Genomic DNA, 20,597 nt, shown 5'->3' with positions numbered 1-20,597 from the left:
GGGGTGGGCTGGCTGGCAACCACCTGCGGCCCCTCCCTCCTGGTCTGCCAGCCCAACCCCACCCATGCACAAATTCATGCACTGGGCCTCTAGTAAAAATATATTTTGAGAAAAAGAATACAGACGAGAACATATAAAACTACGAAAGATAACAAACACTTTCTTATTTAGAGAGAACATAAAATTTGTGATCATCCACAGTTAACAATGTTGTCAACACTGATTTTACTGTGTTGTTCTGTAACACTTTTCTTTATTGTTGTATAGAGTGACTTAATATTGTGATAATAATTATAGGCTTTTTACAGAACAAATTTTTACTTTTAATCATTAGTGCCAATACAATTCACAACTTTGTTGCCATGTTTTTTTTTTTTTTTTTTTTTTATTATTCGCTTCAAGTATTACAAAGGGTATTACATAAGTATCCTTTTCACCCCCCCGCCCTTGACAAACCCCTACCCTCCCTTACCCCCCAGTGTCTTATGTCTATTAGTTATGCTTATATGCATGCATACAAGTCCTTCGGTTGATCTCTTACTCCCCTCCCTCCTGCCCCCCAACTCTCTCTGGCCTTCCCACTGCAGTTTGACAATCAGTTTGAGGCAGCTCTGCCTCTGTATCTATTATTGTTCAAAAGTTTGTAATGGTCTTTATTATCCATGAATGAGTGAGATCATGTGGTATTTTTCCTTCATTGACTGGCTTGTTTCACTTAGCATAATGCTCTCCAGCTCCATCCATGATGTTGCAAATGGTAGGAGTTCCTTCTTTTTAACAGCAGCATAGTATTCCATCGTGTAGATGTACCACAGTTTTCTAATCCATTCATCTACTGATGGGCACTTAGGCTGTTTCCAGATCTTAGCTATGGTGAATTGTGCTGCTATGAACATCTGGGTGCATATATCCTTTCTGATTGGTGTTTCTGGTTTCTTGGGATATATTCCTAGAAGTGGGATCACAGGGTCAAATGGGAGTTCCATTTCCAATTTTTTGAGGAACCTCCATACTGCCTTCCATAATGGCTGCACCAGTCTGCATTCCCACCAGCAGTGCACAAGTGTTCCTTTTTCTCCACATCCTCTCCAGCACTTGTCGTTTGTTGATTTGTTGATGATGGCCATTCTGACAGGTGTGAGATGGTACCTCATTGTTGTTTTGATTTGCATCTCTCGGATGATTAGTGACTTTGAGCATGTTTTCATATGTCTCTTGGCTTTCTGAATGTCCTCTTTTGAAAGGTGTCTATTTAGATCCTTTGCCCATTTTTTGATTGGATTGTTTATCTTCTTTTTGTTAAGTTGTATGAGTTCCCTATAAATTTTGGAGATTAAGCCCTTATCAGATATGACGTTGGCAAATATGTTTTCCCACGAGGTGGGTTTTCTTGTTGTTTTGTTGATGGTTTCTTTTGCTGTGCAGAAGCTTTTTATTTTGATGTAGTCCCATTTGTTCATTTTCTCTTTAGTTTCAACTGCCCTAGGAGCTGTATCAGTGAAGAAATTGTTTTGGCATATGTCTGAGATTTTGTTGCCTTTGTATTCTTCTAGAATTTTTATGGTTTCCTGTCGTACATTTAAGTCCTTTATCCATTTTGAGTTTATTCTTGTGTATGGTGTAAGTTGGTGGTCTAGTTTCATTTTCTTGCATATGTCTGTCCAATTTTCCCAACACCATTTATTGAAGAGACTATCTTGGCTCCATTGTATGTTCATGCCTCCTTTGTCAAAAATTAATTGAGCATATTGGTTCGGGCTAATTTCTGGACTCTCTATTCTATTCCACTGATCTATATGTCTGTTCTTGTGCCAGTACCAGGCAGTTTTGAGAACAGTGGCTTTGTAATACAGCTTGATATCTGGCATTGAGATCCCACCTACTTTGTTCTTTCTCAGGATCGTTGCAGCTATTCGGGGTCTTTTTTTATTCCAGATGAATTTTTGGAGAGTTCGTTCTAGATCTTTGAAGAAGGCCATTGGTATTTTAATGGGAAGTGCGTTGAATGTATAGATTGCTTTGGGTAGTATGGACATTTTAATGATGTTGATTCTACCAATCCAAGAACATGGTATGTTCTTCCATCTGTTTATGTCTTCCTCTATCTCTTTTTTCAACGTCCTGTAGTTTTCTGAGTAGAGGTCTTTAACCTCTTTAGTTAAGTTTATTCCTAGGTATCTTAATTTTTTTGGTGCGATGGTAAATGGGATTGTTTTTCTGATCTCCCTTTCTGAAAGTTCACTGTTGGTGTATAGAAATGCCTCAGATTTCTTGGGGTTAATTTTGTATCGTGCTACATTGCCAAATTCATGTATTAAGTCTAGTAGCTTTTTGATGGAATCTCTAGGGTTTTGTATGTATAATATCATGTCATCTGCAAATAAGGACAGTTTTACTTCCTCTTTTCCAATTTGGATGCCTTTTATTCCTTCTTCTTGCCTAATTGCAATGGCTAATACTTCCAGTACTATGTTGAACAGGAGTGGTGAGAGTGGGCATCCCTGTCTTGTTCCTGTTCTTAGGGGAAATGGTGTTAGTTTTTGTCCATTGAGTATGATGTTGGCTGTGGGCCTGTCATATATGGCTTTTATTATGTTGAGGTATGATCCTTCTATTCCCACCTTTCTGAGAGTTTTTATCAAAAATGGGTGTTGGATTTTGTCGAATGCTTTTTCTGCATCAATTGATATGACCATGTGGTTTTTTTCTTTCAATTTGTTTATGTGATGTATCACATTTATTGATTTACGGATGTTGTACCATCCTTGCATCTCTGGGATGAATCCTACTTGGTCATGGTGTATGATCCTTCTGATGTACTGCTGGATCCGATTTGCTAAGATTTTGTTGAGGATTTTGGCATCTATGTTCATGAGGGATATTGGCCTGTAATTCTCTTTCATTGTGATGTCTTTACCTGGTTTTGGTATTAGGGTGATGCTGGCTTCATAGAATGAGCTTGGAAGCGTTCCTTCCTCTTGAATTTTTTGTAGTAGTCTGAGGAGGGTAGGTTTTAGTTCTTCCTTGAATGTTTGGTAGAACTCCCCTGTGAAGCCGTCTGGCCCTGGGCTTTTGTTTGCTGGAAGCTTTCTGATGACTGCTTCAATTTCTTCCATAGTTATTGGCCTATTGAGGTTTTTAGATTCTTCCTGATTGAGTTTTGGAATGTTGTATTTTTCTAGGAATTTGTCCATTTCCTCCAGGTTGTCCAGTTTGTTAGAGTAGAGTTGCTCGTAGTATTGTTTAACAATCATTTGTATTTCTGTGGGGTCTGTTGTTATTTCGCCTCTATCATTTCTGATTTGGTTTATTTGGGACCTCTCTCTTTGCTTCTTGGTGAGCCTGGCTAGGGGTTTGTCAATCTTGTTTATCCTTTCAAAGAACCAGCTCTTGGTTTCATTGATTTTCTGTATTGTTTTTTTGGTCTCTATTTCATTGATTTCTGCTCTAATCTTTATTATCTCCTTCCTTCTGCTCACTCTGGGGTTTTCTTGTTGCTCTCTTTCTAATTCTTTGAGTTGTAGAGTTAGATGATTGACTACCATTTTTTCTTGTTTTTTGAGATAGGCCTGTAGAGCTATAAACTTCCCTCTCAGGACTGCTTTCATTGTGTCCCAGAGGTTTTGGATTGTTGTGTTTTCATTGTCATTAGTGTCCAGGGTGTTTTTAATTTCTTCTTTGATCTCATTGGTAACCCAATCAATATTTAATAACATGCTATTCAGCTTCCAAGTGTTTGAGTATTTTGGGTTGTTTTTATTGTAGTTTATTTCTAACATTATGCCATCGTGGTCTGCAAAGAAGCTTTTTATGATTTCAATCTTCTTGAATTTGTGGAGACTTTGCTTGTGACCCAATATGTGGTCTATTTTTGAATATGTCCCATGAGCACCTGAGAGGAATGTATATTCCTCAGCTGTGGGGTGAAGTGTTCTGAAGATGTCAATTAAGTCCATCTGATCTAGTGAGTCATTTAGGATTGCTGTTTCTTTGCTGAGTTTTTGTCTAGCGGATTTATCCAGTGATGTCAGTGGTGTATTAAAGTCCCCTACTATGATTGTATTGTTGTCGATCTCTCCCCTGATATCTTCCAGAAGTTTTCTTATGTATGTGGGTGCTCCTGCATTGGGTGCATATATGTTTACCAGGGTTATATCTTCTTGTTGTATTGATCCCTTTAGTATTATGAAGTGGCCTTCCTTATCTCTGGTTATGGCCTTCACTTTGAGATGTATTTTGTCAGATATAAGTATTGCTACCCCAGCTTTCTTTTCCTTTCCATTTGCGTGAAAGATATTTTTCCATCCCTTCACTTTCAGTCTGTGTGAGTCCCTTCTAATGAGGTGGGTCTCTTGTAGACAGCAGATGTATGGGTCATGTTTTTTTATCCATTCAGCCACTCGATGTCTTTTGGTTGGAGCATTTAGTCCATTTACATTTAAAGTTATTATTGAAAGGTATTTGTTTGTAGCCATTTCTTTTTTTGTGTGTGTGTGTGGCTGTTTTCTTTCTGAGCTTGATATTTCTTCTTTTTACACCAGTCCCTTTAGCATTTCTTGCATGGCTGGCTTGGTGGTGATAAACTCCCTTAGCCCTTTTTTGTCTGTGAAGCTTCTTATTTCCCCTTCAATTTTGAATGATAGCCTTGCTGGATAGAGTATTCTTGGATTCAGTCCTTTGCTTTGCATCACTTTGTAGATTTCCGTCCATTCTTTTCTGGCCTGATGTGTTTCTGTTGAGAAATCATTTGATAATCTAATGGGAGATCCCTTGTATGTTACTTTCCGTCTCTCTCTTGCAGCCTGTAAGATTCTCTCTTTATCCTGAACATTTGCCATGGTAATTATGATGTGTCTTGGTGTGGGTCTTTTCGGGTTCACCTTGTTTGGGACTCTCTGGGCTTGTGTGACTTTTTTCTTCCCCACCTCAGGGAAGTTTTCTGATATTATTTCTTCGAATAGGTTTTCTAATCCATGTTCATCTTTCTGTTGTTCTGGCACCCCTATTATTCGTATGTTGTTTCGTTTCATGTTGTCCCAAAGCTCCCTTAGGCTCTCCTCCTGTCTTTTAATTTTTTTCTCCATTTGCCGTACAGTTTGAGTGTGTTTTGCTTCCTTGTCTTCTAATTCACTAATTCGGTCCTCCGCTTCTCCCAGTCTACTGTTGATACTTTCAATGGAGTTTTTTATTGAAGCTATGTCACTCTTCATTTCTTCTTGGGACTTACTTAAGTTGTTGATTTTTTCATCTGTTTCTTCTAGCTTCTTGCATAAGTAGTTGAGTTTTTCATCTGTTTCTTCTTGCTTCTTGAACATGTGGTGCATGTACTCTAGGAACCTTATTCTGAATTCTTTTTCCGTCATGTTGCATATCTCTGTCTCACTTAGCTGCTTTTCTGGCGAGTCCTCCTTTTCTTTCCTTTGGGGGTTTCTTTGCCTACCCATGTTTGATCTCGCTGACATATGTAGATGTTGAGATGTTCAGTGGCTGCTCCCTGGGTGGCAGGGGCTCCTTGGGTTGTGGTTGCTGCTCAGACGGTTGCGGTAGCAGCTGCTTTCCAGTTGGCAGCAGCTCCTCTGGTGGGTGTTGTTCACAGCTGTGTTGGCTCTTCTGGCTGGTGGGGGGAGGCTTCACATACAGTTGCTGTTCCACAGACAGAGGGTGTGGTGATCAGGAGGCTGTGGTGATCAGGAGGCTGCGGTGATCAGGGGGCTGCTGTTGCTTGGATCTGCTGCGTTGATTTAAAGGCACAAAATACAACAGAGCAAGGCACAACGTACCAGGCACTGAACACAAGTATATTCACAATATTAATAACCCCAAATAAAGGTGACCACCCGAATTAAGAGAATTAGGGGATAAGGGAGAAAGAAGAGAAGAAGATAAAAGAGAGAACAGAAAAGAAAAATAAGAAAAAAAACAAACAAAAAAGGAGTGCAAAAATAGAATTGGGAAAAAAGAGGGGGGAAAAAAAGAGAGTGAAAAAAGAGAATGAAGTAGAAGCGGGGAAGAGACTCCCCGTATGAGGAGCAAACTCCAATAGAACTGCCACTAATCTCAACAAATTCCAGCAACAGATCCCTGGAGATGAATGCAAACTACAAACCACCAATAATATCCAGAGGGGTAAGGGAAAACAGAAGCACAAAAATAACTGGGGTGGGGTGGGGGAGGGAAGGGAAAAACCAGCAGAAAAAAAAGAAAAAGAAAAAGAAAAACAACCTCACAACCAGTCCTAAAAAAGAAGAAAAAACACAAAACAAAACAAACAAACAAATTAAAAAAAAAAAAAAAAAGCCCAATATATTCAACAATCAAGAAAACAATAGAAAGATAAGAGAGAAAAAAATGGTTGGAAAGTGAAGAAGGATAAAGAATAGGTGTATAAGGATTTAGAGCAGTAGATTGGAAATAGGATATATAAGTAGGGTGGAATTAGACAGGGGGTAAAAAGAGGGAATTGGGAAAGTCTGGAGCAGGAATAGGGTAGGAGAAACAGGACACCAAAAGGGGAAAAGTAAGGAAGAGGGTTTTAGCAAAGAGGTGGAATTGAGATAGGGAAAATTAATGCTAAAGGAACGATGAAAATAGAATGGAGAACACTAATCCCAAAAGAAAATAAAGAGAAAATAAAATGGCACTTTAAAAAATGGTAAAATGGTAGCAGTAATAATACTGGTTAAAAATAAAAATGTGGTAATTTAAAGGGTAAAATCAGGTGATGGAAAAAGAAGAAAAAGAGAAAAAAAAATTGGTTTCTTAGTAAAAAGGTGAAAAAATTAAAAAGAAAAAGAAAAAGAAAAAATTTGCAGTAGTGATGGTCTTTCGGTTCTTCTACTCTTCAGCCTGGTTCGCCTTAGTCCTGCCAGGTATTTAGGAGAGTGTTGAATTTGCCTGCATTACACTGTTCCTCTGTGTTGTAAATCACAGTCCTGATTTTAAAGCAGGCCGTATTTGTGATCCAGTCTGCCTTAATTTGTATTCCCCTAAGAGTCAGTTTGTGGCTCAGCCTCTGGGTGGCAGTGTTTTTGGGTTGGCCTCTGAGGCTATACAGCTTCTCTATCCTTTTTTAATCCTTACCCTGCTCTGTGTTGTTGGTGGGACTGAAAATCCCTCTATAGGCCAGACCCTGGTAACTCCCAGGGACTAATCAGCTTGTTTTAGTCCTTTATCTCATACAGGGTGGAATCTGGGTGTGGCTGTGCTCCTTGCCTGGGGGGCTGGGGGGAGGAATTCCACCCTCTGGAGGAATGGCTGCCCCAGTCCTGGGCCCAGGGGGGTCTCAGCACTCAATTCGCTGCCACCTCCTCCGGCTCCCCCTCTTTCCTCAGCCTCTCCCCAGATTCCCCTCGTCTGCACCTTCACCCTCTCTTCAGCACAGGTGAGTGTCTGTATCCGAACTGTCCTATGAGCAGGGTTCAGTGAAAACAAAGAAACAGACAAATGCCGGCCGGCCGCGGAAACGCTCCTCTCTTACCGGTCTGGGAAACGCTCTTCTCTTACCAGCACTGCATGGTCTGGGAAACGCTCCTCTCTTATGGGCACTGCATGGTCTGATCAGTTCCTCAGGATGCCCCCTTTAGTCTCAGTTCTCCGCAATCACAAAATCCAAATCTCAAATCTCCTGGCGCCAGCAAACCCGCGGAACTCCTTACCCTGGTCAGGGTCTGTGTCTGTCCCAAGAGACGCGGCTGTCGGCCATGCGGTCTCCCTCCGACCCTCTGGGCTCAGGTCTGGCAAACTTTCCTGCCCAGATCCCTGGTTTTTAACCTTTCCAGGGGAGGTCTGCCCTTCCAGGCTGCAAGCCGTCTCACCAGCTGAGTAAATTTGCCAATTCGGGGTGGGTGTTATTAGTTTCAGCTGCTTACTCCGTTTGCTCCGGGTCAAGACCTGGGACGCGTCTGCCTATATCGCCGCCTGTTGCCATGTTTATTTTGCTTACATGTGAAGCTCCAAAGCTCATGTCCCATAGAGGCACGGATTTGTCATTATTTTTTTGAAAGATTTGGAGTTGAGATTGACATGGTGATAGTTTTAGAGTTTAAAATTTCATTGCTTTTTACAGAGTTATTCAGTATGATGAATGGATTGGAGAGCAGAATGACCAGAAATGTTTCCAGTAATTTTCCAGAAATAGTGATGGAAATCTGATTCACAATACAGGATTAAATGACATACCTGGCTATGGTATAAAGTGAAGATTAAAAGGTGACATTTAGTTTCTGCATTGTAGATGGATTAAAGAATGCTCATACTGTTATCTCAAAATAACATTTTTAGAATGGAAGGTATTTAGAAACTTCTTTGTGAAGAAGAAAGGCATTTGATTTTAGTCATAGAATAATATATTGAAAGGATTTTATCATGTAACTAGGGGCCCAGTGCACAATTCGTACACCTTGAAAGTAACTGTGGGCCACGAGGCTGCAGGTGGGCACAGGGGTGGGTCTCGGGCCATCCTCTGCACCTGTGCCTGGTCCTTCCCACCCCGGCCCCCCGGTCCCTGTCTGCTGGCAGCCCCTCTCCCGCTGGCACCGCTCCCACACACTGATGGCGCTGGCCCCACTCGTACCCGCTGACAGTATGGATCAATTGGGGCTGGTGTCAGCAGCGGGTGTGAGTGGCAACTGCTGCCCTGATCACCCGTCAGGAGCAGGAGGAGTTGGAGAAGCCCTGAGCAGTGATCAGGGCCAGCAGCTGCCACTCGCACCCACTGCCAGCCCCAAGTGATTGGGACCAGTGCCAGACGCTAGCAGTGGGTGTGAGCAGCGGATCCAGCACCAGCTGTGGATGTAAATGGTGGTTCTGGTGGCAGCAGCGGGTGCGAGAGGCAGCTGCCAGACCTGATCGTCCCTCAGGAGCAGGGGGAGGTGGAGAAGCCCTGAGGGGCGATCAGTGCCGGCAGCCACCGCTCGCACCTGCTGAGAGCGCTGAGCAATTGGGAGCTGGGCCAGTGCCCGGTGCCGGCAGTGGGTGTGAGCGGTTGCTCCAGTGCCAGCAGCTGGTGTGAAGTCCCAGTGGGACCGTGGCATGAAGAAGCAAATAATTTTTAGTAACCACCAGAGGCTCGCCCCGATGACAGCGACTGACGCCCTGCCTTGGTCTGGCACCCTGGCTCACCTGCTCCACTACCCCCGTCGTGGCCGATGCCTGCCTTGTTCCACATTCTGCCACCTCCTCCTGATGCCCTCCATGTTTTGCATGTGCTCCCTGGTGGTCAGCACACATCATAGCAACTGGTTGTTCGTTGTTCCACTTGTTTGGTCTATTTGCATACTAGGGTTTTATATATATAGATATCTTAAAAGTCATCTAATCAACCTATTCACCTTATATATGAGGACACTGTGGTTAATGGAGATGTGCTTTTGCCACAGTCACATGTTTTAGATGCAAATTCTTATATGACTGCAAGATATGGGTGTGCTAAAGATGAGGATGGTATTAACGGTTATGTAACAAAGGTCCATAAATTCATGTTTAGAATTTTGACTTAATCCTTAAGATGATGAGGAGCCAATGAAAGGTTTTAACTAGATGAGTTTTTAGAAGGGATCACTTGGGTAGCACAGTGGAGAGTGGAGTAGAAAGGAGCAAACTGGAAACAAAACTATTTTGGAGGCCGATTCTGTAAATAAACCAGGTGAAACATAATGGTAGCCTTAATAGGGTGAAGGTATTGGGCATTGAGTGGAATAGATGGTGTCTAGAAGAATTTAAGACACAGGATTTAGTGATAAAATATATGGAGTGAGAGGGAGTAGGAGGAGAAATGATGATTCCAGGTGTTTGTCTTTGCCAAACTGTGTTGTAGATGGTAGCACCAATGGCTGAGCGAAGGAATCCTGGAGGAAGAGTAAATTTGAGGCTCATGGGAGATACCTTGAGTTCATTTTTGGTTGGATTGAATTTGAGGTGCCTGTTAGTTTTAAATAGAAAGTATTCATTTCCCTGTTGGGTATATGGATCTGGAGCTCAAGAGTTGGATCTGAACTCGAGATTCCTTAGTGTATATTTTAAATGAATCCAAAGGAGTGAATGAGATAGTCCAGTGAGTGTATTTGAAGTGAGATAAAAAGAAGGGCTAGGTTGAAGTGCTTAGGGATGCCAAGATTTAAAGAGTAGGTAGAAGAACCTGCAAGGGAGATTGGGAAGAAGCAGTCAGAAAAGTAGGCAGAAAGAAGAAAAAGTATGGTTGTCTTGCAAACCACAGGGGGAATGTTTTGAGAAGGAAAGACTGGTCAAATGCTGTTAGTGTTCAAATAAGACAAGGAATTGAAATTGTCTTTTTGCATTTAGTGAAAAGGAGGTAATTGGTTGCAGGCATGGGCTGTAAGAATAGAACATTTATGATGTTGAGTTGTGAAAAGGAGAGGGTTGTGGTTGGAGAAGAATGTGAAGTGGAGGACAGTTTTGCTTTTGTTTTTGTTTTGTTTCATTTTTAAAGATGTAGGACCTGGATGTGTTTCATTGTTAATAGGCAGGAACCAAATAAGTGAGGGAAGTTGAATATTTACGAGAGGGAACAAATCAGAGAGCCAAGTCTCTGAGAGTACAGATGGAGGAATTAGCTTTAAGTAGGTGAAGGGATCCCTGTTTTTTTGTAAGTGGAATAAAGTGGGTACGGATGCTGGTAACTGTAATTTTGGGAGTAAGACGTTATTGGAATTCTCTTAAAATGGCTTCTATTTTCTCAGTTTACCAAGACTCTTGGTAATACACATCGATTACTGAAAACAGTAGAAAAGTTGGAAGTCTGGGAATAGTTGAGAATCTTTGAAATAGTTTTTGTAGGATGAGAGAAAGAGATTTTAGAGAAAAAGTAGATGTGTGGTAGGTGGCACTGTGAAACTAGTTGAAAATGGGAAACATGAATTTTATAGTGAATTCTCTGATAGTTCCTAGCAGAAGACAGGTAATTGGATAGTGTTGGTGGATCTTGTGGGGAGCTATTATCGGTTGTCAATTGAGATACAGAATCAAGAGTCATAGAAAGCAGGAAAGTGGCTCTGTTGTTAAAAGTTTAATGTAAACGTGGCTTGGATTGAGGCTGAAAAGAAGTCTCCCACAAGTTCTCTTCTGAATTAAATTTACCCATCTGGTCACAGGCTAAAACACATGTCTCCATTCTAAGAAAATGAAGTTTTTCTCTAGTGAGCTTCTCCTATGGGAGACGTACTAGCGGTATAATATATTGTTTGTGGGCACAAAGTTCCCAGTGAGGAATCCAAAGAGTTTGTACTGTGCATGCATGCTAACTTCTATATAGTAATCTCACCCAAAAGACAACCTATGGATGTCTTGATCTTATTATTATTTTTTTTAAATTTTATTTTATTGATTTTTTACAGAGAGGAAGGGAGAGAGAGAGTTAGAAACATCGATGAGAGAGAAACATCGATCAGCTGCCTCCTGCACATCTCCTACTGGGGATGTGCCCGCAACCCAGGTACATGCCCTTGACCGGAATCGAACCTGGGACCTTTCAGTCCGCAGGCCGGCGCTCTATCCACTGAGCCAAACCGGTTTCAGCATTATTATTATTATTATTATTATTATTATTTTTCTTTTGGAGGGAAGTAAAAAGAGAAACGGACTCTAGTATTTCTTCAATCTTATGTTCTTTTATGTTTTTTTTAATTTAAATTCTTTAGTATTACATAAGTCTTCTTTTTCCCCCATTGACCTCTCCCCTGCCACCCCTATCCCCCAGCATGTACACTTCCTCCCCCTCTCCCCACCCCACCCTGTCTGTGTCCATTGGTTTTGCTCATAGGCATGCATACAAGTCCTTTGGTTGATCTCTTACATGAGTGAGATCATGTGATATTTATCTTTCTCTGACTGGCTTATTTCACTTAGCATAATGCTCTCCAGTTCCATCCATGCTATTGTAAATAGTAAGAATTTCTTCTTTTTTATAGCAGTGTAGTATTATATTGTGTAGATGTACCACAGTTTTCTTTTTAAAAAATTTTTTTTAATTTTTTTCTTTATTGATTAAGGTATTATATATGTGTCCTTATCCTCCCATTGCCCCCCCCCCCCCACCCCCTCACTCATGCCCTCACCCCCCTGGTGTCTGTGACCATTGGTTAGGCTTATATGCATGCATACAAGTCCTTTGGTTGATCTCTCCCCCTTATCCCTCCCCTCCCCTACCTTCCCTCTGAGATTTGACGGTCTGATCGATACTTTTCTGTCTCTGGATCTGTTTTTGTTCATCAGTTTATGTTGTTCATTATATTCCATAAATGAGTGAGATTATGCTACTTATTGATGTTTCTGTTTCATACCTCTCAGCTTGCAAATGTGGAAGATCAGACCATAGCTGTCTTTCACCACCACCTGTATCTCATACTACATACTTCATTGTTTTCTTACCTTCCCCAAATGGTTATAATTTTGGTACAATTATTTATTGTTTACATAATAATATGGCTATTTAAATACTATTCACAGCTGAGAAATATAATATGTAATGTTTACTTTTTCTGTCTATCATAGTATTTTCTCTCTGTTTTCATTTGGTTAATTTTGTAATCACGAATTCAAGCCTACATTATTTAAAATTACTCTCATGATGGTAAAACACATGAGAAAGTCTATCAATTTCATTTGCTTGAATACATCCCCCAGGAGCTTCCTGATATGTTTCAATGCAGACTGGTTGCTCACTATTCTTGTTACATAGATTTTATCTTGGGAGCTCACTTCACCATTATTTTGGAAGAATCCTCCCCCTCTCCCCCTTTTATCCCCTCCTTCAACTGGATCTCTTGTTTCCTAATCCCATGTCTTCTTGTCTTATTCCTTTGGGTTACTCCATAGCTTTTTAAGAAAGTATATTTGGGAAATAATTTTTTGAGACTTTGTAGATACGATTATGGTTTCATTTTTCACTGAATTATTTGTGGGTTTGGCTGATTATCTAATTCTGTGCTGTAAATAATTTCCCCTCACAATTTTAAAAGCATTTCTCCATTGCATTTCACCTTCCAGTGATGTTGTTGTGAAATCTAATGCCATATATATTTTATCCTTTAAATGAAACTTATTTTATCTTCCTGGAAGTTTGTAGGATGTTTCTTTTGTCCCTAGTGTGCCTTAATGTGTTTTTTTCTTCTGTTTTCTTGGATACTTGTGGAACTATTACATCTGAAAATCATATACCTTGGTGTTAGAAAATTTTCTTTGAATTATTGTGTTGATGATTTCTTCCCATTTGTTTTCTCTGTTCTGTCTTTCTAGAATTCTTAATAATTAGATATTGCATATTCTGGACTGGATCTTGTACATTTGTTAGGCTTTTACTCTGATTTTCTATGTTTTTCTTTTATATTTCTTTTTAAATGAAGTTTCCTCAGCTTTATTTTTCACCCTGCAATTTTTTATTTCTGCAGTTATATATATATTTTTTACTTTTAATGATCTGACTCCTTTATTAAAGTGGCAAATATATCCACTCAAGCATTTATTAAGCACTCCCCAAAGCTCAAAACTTTGATAGGCACCACAACCCCCTTTTTTATGTAGATATTTTAATTTCTTTTATGATGATGATGAAAAACATAAAACATACAATTTTCCATCGTTTTTTCCCCATTATAGTTCACATTCAGTATTATTCTGTATTAGTTTCAGGTGCACAACATAGTGGTTAGATAATCATATACTTTACAGAGTAGTTCCCCTAATATTTCAAGTACCCCCTGGCCCGTACACAGCTATTACAATATTAGTTTTTTTCCTCCATTGACCTCTCTCCGGCCACCCCCCAGCACATGCCTCACCCACCTAGTGACTATGTCCATTGGTAATACTTATATGCATGCTTACAAGTCCTTTGGTTGATCTCTAACACCCTCCTCTCCCCCCTGCCTTCCCTCTGAGGTTTGACAGTCAGTTGGATGCTTCTCTGTCTCTGGATCTATTTTTTTAAAAAATATATTTTTATTGATTTTTTTACAGAGAGGAAGGGGGAACGATAGAGAGTTAGAAACATCGATGAGAGAGAAACATCGATCAGCTGCCTCCTGCACACCCTCCACTGGGGATGTGCCTGCAACCAAGGTACATGCCCTTGACTGGAATCAAACCTGGGACCCTTCAGTCCGCAAGGCCGACGCTCTATCTACTGAGCCAAACAGGTCAGGGCTGGATCTATTTTTGTTCATTGGTTTATGTTGTTCACTATATTCCACATATGAGTGAGGTCATGTGATATTTATCTTTCTCCAACTGGCTTATTTTGCTTAGCATAATGCTCTCTATGTCCATCCATGCTGTTGTAAATGATAAGAGTTCCTTCTTTTTTTACAGCAGCATAGTATTCCATTGTGTAGATGTACCACAGTTTTGTTTTTTTTTTTATTTTTTTTATTGCTTAAAGCATTACAAAGGGTATTACATATGTGTCCTTTTTTTTTCCCCCCGCCCTTGACCATACCCCGGCTTCCCCTACCCCCCAGTGTCTTATGTCCATTGGTTATGCTCATATGCATGCATACAAGCCCTTCAGTTGATCTCTTAACCCCCTCCCTCCTGCCCCCCAACCCTCCCCCCACAGTTTTTTAATCCATCCATGTGCTGATGGGCACTTAGGCTCTTTCTAAAAATTAGCTATTGTAAATTGTGCTGCTATGAACATAGGGGTGCATTTTTATTTTCAAGGCCTTAGTCTTGTTGTACACTCCTCCTTTACTCACTCTCCCCCTCACACACACAAAATATTAGGGCTTCCTATTGTTAATCATGGGTGTACTATCTTCTGTTAACTCTCTGCAGATATTAGTTATAGTTTTTATTTTTAAAATATTTTCTCTCTTATATAGTCTTTGTTTCTTCCATCGTTTTCTTTTTCTTTTGGCTTGGTCTTTATTTTTTCATATTAGAGATCTTACATCTTTGATTGCCCTTGGCAGTTTGCTCGTATATAAAGTGAAGCACTAATCTTAAAGTAGCAAACACACACACACACACATGTACACGCACACATGCACATATATACACACACACATATATAATGCTTAGAATTTGTCAGATACTGTTTTAAGTCCTTTATTTTTTTTTCAATTCAGAATACTCACATTAAAAACAAAATAAAATTCCATTTCAAATGTCATACACTAGTAAAACTACTACAAACAGTACTTTCAACAGGTTGGAGGTAGGGGTATGACTCTACTATTCTGTGGGGTCTCAGTCACTCACATCTGGGAGTTTTGTTTACCTAATTGTTTCTAGAATAAGCAACATCAAAACAGACATGAGTCAGGAATGTGACGTTTCCAGGTGCTCCCCAAATCGGCCCCTCTTCTGGCATTACTAAACTTCCTGTCCCTGACTCCCACCACCTCCCATCAGGCCAGTTCTTTTCCTAGGACTAACTCAGAGGCAGTCAATCATATGTACCCAGAGAAAGTCTTCAGACTTCAAGGTGACTCTAGAAGAGGATACAGAGACACTGTATACTGTACCCAGGTGCACTACCTCCATTTGGGGGCTGAGAAAGCATGATTCTCTGTACAGTTCTGACCCAGACCAGGTTCCAAAAATAATCCTTTTGGCCTCAGAGGAGCAGTCTAAAGCTACGGTAATCAGGTTTAAATCCCTTATGAGTATTCTGATGGCTTTTTGTTGATGCTGATAACCACAATTCTTCCTCCTGAACTACCATACTACAGTGCCCTGTAACTTAAAAAAAGAGTTTGGAGGGAGGTCTAAAAATGAATTAATTTGTTTCTGTTTTCAAAGTTAATTCCACATAATGCTATCAATAGGCCCATGGTAGAATTCCTCTTGCCACCCCACAGCCTACTTCAAAGCAAGTTGCTTTATAGAACTTTTCCAACTGTGCAAGAAGTTTGGAGTTAACTGGCAACAAGCCTGAAAATTTGGTTATGTATGTAGGTACAAAGCTGGTTCATCAAATCCCTGTTCTGACCCTCAACCCAGTGCATTTCAACTAAGGTATCATCTACCTCCTTTTTAATGTTTATCAAACACTTGAAAAGGTAATGTCTAGCCACTCCTTGGAGGGGGTTCCCTTTTTCAGATACTGGGGTTGATCAGCTGCTCAGAGCCTCTTGATCCTGGGCTCCATTGCTAGAGACTTTACAACTTTCCAAAACCTCCATGTCTCCCTTTTCCTCACTCCTTGTATCGTCTACTAGAGGCCCGGTGCATGAAATTCGTGCACTGGGGGTGGCCCTCAGCCCGGCCTGCACCCTCTCGTGTTCCGGAACCCCTCGGGTGATGTCCATGGGGATTGGGCCTAAGCCAGCAGTCAGACATCCCTCTCATGGTCCGGGACCCCTCACTCCTTACTGCCTGCCTGCTCACTGCTCCTTGCTGCTCTGATCGCTGCTCCTTAGCGCTGCTGTGGAGGCAGTAGAGGCTCCCGCCACTGCCGCTGTGCTAGCCAGTGGTGAGCCCAGCTTCTGACTGAGCAGCGCTCGCCCTGTGGGAGTGCACTGACCACCAGGGGGAAGCTCCTGCGTTGAGTGTCTGCCCCCTAGTGGTCAGTGCCCATCAAAGTGACCAGTTGTTCTGGTCGTTCTGCCGTAGCAGTCGCTTCGGTTTTTATTATATAGATGGGTTCTGGGTTTCCTTCCTGGGAAAGCAAATCCTGGATTGGGCCATGGCCCTCAACAGTGGCTGACTTGCCTTCCCGTAGAGCAGACCCACACAGGACACTGTCCCAGGGGTCCTTGGCCAAACCTTGGCTACTGCCAGACTCTTTGGGGGTGATTTTTTTTCTCTTCCAAGGCTTGGATGATGTCTTCAGGAACTCCAGGAACTTCTCTCAATTGTCTCACTTGTTCTCTTTTCTTTCTCCTGAAATGAAACCAGGAGTTTTCTATGGCTGTTAGGAAAAGGCTAACTTCCACTTTTCTGTACAGAACTCATTTATGCTGGACCTTTAGATCAGTGAGAATTTCTTCAACCCACGTCATCACAACTACTTTGCCTTCTCCCACTGTCTCAGAGCCCAAAGGTGATGGTTTGAGGGATAATTCTTTTCATCACAGACTCCAGCACTACAAATGGGATGGGTTTCCTTGGCTTCTCTAATTTTCTTCGCTTACTTGGTGGTGGTGGTACTGTTACATCGTCATAAAAACTCCAAGCTAAGGCCCATCTCATCGTCCGACCTTGACAGAATTCAGTGTAGGTGACTTTAGGAACCCCTTGTATTCGAAGTTCTTCCTTCAGAGCAGCAAGGCTGCATTTCTTTCCCAGCATATAGCTAGCCCACAACATTCTTTTTTAAAGTTGTATACTGTCATGGATGATCCTTTTAACAAACTCTAATTCGCCTCCTTCTGCCATGATCTCTGTGATACCTCCTGTATTTACCGAACTAGGTGGAGGTCTTCAAGGATTTCAAGCGTTTACTCCCTGGGCTTCCATCTGATTGTCAAGAGGAGGATCGCAGAGGCAAAAGTCATAGGTTATCTCAGATTCTTCTTTAAGAGCATCCATCAGAAGTTTCTTCTGTGGTACTTTTACAGCTTTTATAAGATCAGATAAGTTATTCTGTTCCACATTTTTCTTTGCATAGTTGAAGCACATATCATCTACTTCTGTTGCAAGAAAATACCTGTCTCAGTGTCTTCCAGCCCAGAGACCCTCAGCTTTACCCTGTCCAGGGAATACATCTTTAATCTTTTGCAGGGATGAGGAGCTGTAAGTTGCTAGTTGCACAGATTCTGAGAGGGAATCTTGGATTTGTCTGCGACTGTTATTTTGAATCTCACCATTACCCAGCTTTCAGTGCTCCCATTCTGGAGCTTTTTGTGGATTCTATAATATAGAGGTGATTCTCATTTTCTCACTGGTAGTTTAAGATACAACTTCTGCCCTAACCGGTTTGGCTCAGTGGATAGAACATCGGCCTGCGGACTGAGGGGTCCCAGCTTTGATTCCGGTCAAGGGCATGTTCCTTGGTTGCGGGCACATCCTCAGTGGGGGGGGTGTGCAGGAGGCAGCTGGTTGACGTTTCTCTCTCATCAATGTTTCTAACTCTCTATCCCTCTCCCCTCCTCTCTGTAAAAAATCAATAAAAATATATATATTTTTAAAAAAGATACAACTTCCTTGTATATACTTTCAAATTTTGCAGTTTTCTTATTTCCCATTCTCTTTGACCCTGTGTTATGAGGAAGCAAACAATCAGAAACTATTCTTCCCTATCTTTTAGAAAAGACTTTTGGCAAGAGACTTGAATAAATTGCATGTTCTTAATGTGCCATTTAAAATTTTCCATTAGGTCTATTGAAATAGATCTCAAATGTTCCCACCTGAAGCATTTAATGATGCTCCAATTAGATATATCACCTTAGGAAAATCTATCCTTCCACCTTGGACATATTTTCTTCTTGTTTATGGCTCTTTTATAGCTCATATTATTTGTGTTTGCATACTTTTCTTACACTCTGCCCTTCCCCCCTCACTTGACCATAACTACTTGAGGACCTTGAGTGTTCTTCAGATTTGCCCAATAAAAATTTGTTACATTAAGTGTTGTATATATCTTGTTCTTGCAAAATATTAGCAATGTATTAAATACTGAGAATAGTAAAAGAAGGAATTTAATACAACAGTGCAGCAAAAGAGATTAAGTTCAGATATAAAGAAGTATGAGAATTATTAAACTTGGATATTATGAAATCTTTCAATGTAGATACCTAATCATAACAAAATATAATATCTCTTCTTTCCTAGACAGAGAAGAAAGAACTACATGATCTATCAATTTTTAATCCGGCTCATGATTCTATAATTTAGATGACATATATATTTGGTATTGCTATATTATATTTATAGAGTAATGAGATATAATGTTAAGTGCCTAGAAAAAAGTTTATAAATGCACTTTAGATAAAATAATGTTTTAATGTGTTAGAGAGACTAAATTCATAAAGAAGTCCATACTTGTAATTTTCCATTTAAAAACTAAGTTTGTGTGTGTGTATTTTGTAAAATGGATTTTTACAAATCAGTGCTGTAATTTTTTTTCCTCCTGATCTTTTAAATATTCTGCAGGAAACTATTTCAGGGTTTGAAACTAAATTATTCAGAGAAAGGTTATTGCTTTAAAATAATGTTTATTTTTCCAGTACTGTATTTTTAAGAAACTCATGACCCATTTGTCTTTTAAAGTGCATTAATATTTCTTTGAGGACAAAGTAGAGGAAGAGTATCATCTGCATTTTAACATGTAGAAGTTGCTGAGGTATGGAACATCAGTGGTCACTAATATGTTCTTTCATAGAGCTAAATCAGTACGTAGGAAACTGATGGTATTTGGTTCATTACCACAGGCAAACAAAGCTGAAATGATTGTTAGGCATGGGTATTTGTTTTTGTTTTTAAATTTTCTGGCATCTTACAAATAATTTATTGGGATATGACTTATGAAAACACATAGAAGCATTACTCTAAAAATTCCATTCTTTTGAAACCATATTATTTGGGTACAGTGTTCATAGATGCTAAAAATATTTTTTAATTGTCTCCTGAGACTTGTGGGATACATGTGGAAAAGACAAACTTGGTGTTTATAGTTTGACTTGGTTAATTCTCTGTATCCATATCACTCCACTTTCATAATTTCTTCATGAAAAAATGTAATCACATACAGATTTCTATTCGCTTGCAACACAAAATTAATGTGAATTCCATTTCAAACTAACCACCATCAAAAGTTTTGAAAGTCTGGTTTATATTTTTTAAGTGCAGTATGTGGATGACTTACTTAGTTTTGATTTTTGGAAAAGTACATCTTTAAAAATATTTTCATCAGGTTGTTAAAATGTGGATAATGGTGACAATACTGGTATCATATTTTGGTTAATTTAATGTTCTTTCTTTATATAATGTATTTTTGTCTACGTACATTTTTTAGTGCCACTACCTTCTGAGTTTCTATGAAAATAATTTTTTTTTGCTTATTAAAACAAAACAATCCTTGAGATTTTTTTACTGTTTATTTTTTACTATATTTTATTTTTGAAGGCATTAATATTAATATTTCAGTTAGAAGGCAAAGCATAGATATAGATAACCATGCTTATATAGACAACAGCCTTGTCACTCAGAGCAAAATATCTTAGAAAATGCATTTAGAATTAATTATTGCTTAGTTTTAGTTATTTTTTTAAATAATTGAAGAATATATTTTTTTGTAATAAGTCCATCTTGTATTATTGACTCAAGGAAACTAGAATGTTCCAAAAATGTATACACACTTTGTATAATTATTAATTCCAAGTTGTTAAATCTGTAAAGAAAGAAACATCAATTGAGCTATCAGCTGTTAAATGTGTATACATATATGTGGATATGGTCACTTTTGAAATATAGAAAAGGAAACATGTTATTGTTGGCCAGAGTATCACTTGCAGCTACTGATTCACAATTTAATGTGAATTTGTTTTTCCATTTTAATGTATACCACCTATTACTTGTTTTACCTTTCTAGAACTTTTAGTTCTTTCATGATTTGTTAGATAAAAGCTTCTTTTATTTCTTTTTTTAAAGTCCAGATACTCATGTTTTCTCCTTTTGTTTTTACTTATATACACTTAAGA

General features: G+C 39.7%; 1 protein-coding gene and 1 pseudogene across 2 annotated transcripts in view; one reads left to right on the top strand and one right to left on the bottom strand.

Annotated features, from left to right (window-relative positions):
* The window catches only part of CCDC91 (coiled-coil domain containing 91), a 348,316-nt gene that overhangs the window by 91,244 nt on the left and 236,475 nt on the right, over positions 1-20,597 (top strand). The window lies entirely within an intron of this gene.
* Positions 15,873-20,506, bottom strand: LOC139006461 (RNA N(6)-adenosine-methyltransferase METTL16 pseudogene; annotated as a pseudogene).

Source organism: Myotis yumanensis, unplaced genomic scaffold (assembly GCF_028538775.1).
Source record: "Myotis yumanensis isolate MYYU_CA2020_CCGP unplaced genomic scaffold, mMyoYum1.0.hap1 SCAF_3, whole genome shotgun sequence".
Lineage (NCBI taxonomy): Eukaryota > Metazoa > Chordata > Mammalia > Chiroptera > Vespertilionidae > Myotis > Myotis yumanensis.
Note: the sequence above shows the minus strand (reverse complement) of the source record. Positions and strands in the feature narration are given on the sequence as shown.